The sequence below is a fragment of the Triticum urartu genome, chromosome 5A, assembly GCF_056163025.1.
Source record: "Triticum urartu cultivar PI428250 chromosome 5A, HENAU_Tu73, whole genome shotgun sequence".
Taxonomy (NCBI): domain Eukaryota; kingdom Viridiplantae; phylum Streptophyta; class Magnoliopsida; order Poales; family Poaceae; genus Triticum; species Triticum urartu.
In genome coordinates this window covers 390,269,278-390,271,297 of record NC_141877.1, presented here as the reverse complement: position 1 = coordinate 390,271,297, position 2,020 = coordinate 390,269,278, and positions in this window count along the sequence as shown.

Here is a 2,020-nt window from a genome sequence, read left to right as displayed (position 1 = left end):
AAGAGAGAAGGGGCAATGCTACTATCCTTTTACCACACTTGTGCTTAAAAGTAGCACCATGATCTTCATGATAGAGAGTCTCCTATGTTGTCACTTCCATATACTACTGGGAATTTTTCATTATAGAACTTGGCTTGTATATTCCAACGATGGGCTTCCTCAAATGCCCTAGGTCTTAATGAGCAAGCAAGTTGGATGCACACCCGCTTAGTTTGTTTTTTAGCTTTCATAAACTTATAGCTCTAGTGCATCCGTTGCATGGCAATCCCTACTCACTCACATTGATATCTATTGATGGGCATCTCCATAGCCCATTAATATGCCTAGTTGATCTGAGACCATATTTCTCCTTTTTGTCTTCTCCACAACCACCACTCTATTCCACCTATAGTGCTATGTCCATGGCTCACGCTCATGTATTGCGTGAAAGTTAAAAAAGTTTGAGAATACTAAAGTATGAAAAAATTGCTTGCTTGTCATCGGGGTTGTGCATGATTTGAATATTTTGTGTTATGAAGATGGAGCATAGCCAGACTATATGATTTTGTAGGGATAAACTTTCTTTGGCCATGTTATTTTGAAAAGACATAATTATTTTGTTAGTATGCTTGAAGTATTATTATTTTTATGTCAATATTAAACTTTTGTCTTGAATCTTTTTGATCTGAATATTCTTGCCACAATAGAGAAGATTACATTACAAATATGTTAGGTAGCATTCCGCATCAAAAATTCTGTTTTTATCATTTACCTACTCGAGGGCGAGCAGGAATTAAGCTTGGGGATGCTTGATACGTCTCCAACGTATCTATAATTTTTATTGTTCCATGCTATTATATTATCCATCTAGGATGTTTTATATGCATTTCTATGCTATTTTATATGATTTTTGGGACTAACCTATTAACCTAGAGCCCAGTGCCAGTTTCTGTTTTTTCCTTGTTTTTGAGTTTTATAGGAAAGGAATACAAAACGGAGTCCAATTGATGTGCCAATTTTTAATGATTTTTAATGGACCAAAAGAAGCCCCTGGAGTAAAATAGTTGGGCCAGAAGAGTCCCGAGCCGTCCAGGAGGGTGGAGGGCGCGCCCTACCCCCCTGGGCGCGCCCCCTATCTCATGGACGACTTGGAGACCCTCCTGATGTGAGACCGACGCCAAAAAATCCTATAAATACAAAAACCTCCAGAAAATAACCTAGATCGGAGTTCCTCCGCCGCAAGCCTCTGTAGCCACCAAAAACCAATCGTGACCCTGTTTCGGTACCCTATCGGAGGGGGGATCCATCACTGGTGGCCATATTCATCATCCCGACACTCTCCATTATGAGGAGGGAGTTGTTCACCCTCGGGGCTGAGGGTATGTACTAGTAGCTATGTGTTTAATCTCTCTCTCTCTCATGTTCTTGATATGGCACAATCTTGATGTACCACGAGCTTTGCTATTATAGTCGGATCTTCTGATGTTTCTCCCCCTCTATCTCCTTATGTTGAATTGAGTTTTCTCTTTGAAGTTATCTTATCAGATTGAGTCTTTAAGGATTTGAGAACACTTGATGTATGTCTTGCATGTGCTTATCTATGGTGACAATGGGATATTCATGTGATCCACTAGATGTATGTTTCGGTGATCGACTTGCGAGTTCTGTGACCTTCTGAACTTATGCATAGGGGTTGGCATGTTTTCGTCTTGACTCTCTAGTAGAAACTTTGGGGCACTCTTTGAAGTTCTTTGTGTTGGTTGAATAGATGAATCTGAGATTGTGTGATGCATGTCGTATAATGATACGTCTCCAACGTATCTAATTTTCCAAACACTTTTGACCTTGTTTTGGACTCTAACTTGCATGATTTGAATGGAACTAACCCGGACTGACGCTGTTTTTGGCCGAAGTGCCATGGTGTTATTTTTGTGCAGATATAGAATTTCTCGGAATGACCTAAAAATCAACGGAGACACGTTTTGGATTAAATAAAAATACTGGTGAAAGAATCAACACCAGGGGGCCCACACCCTATCCA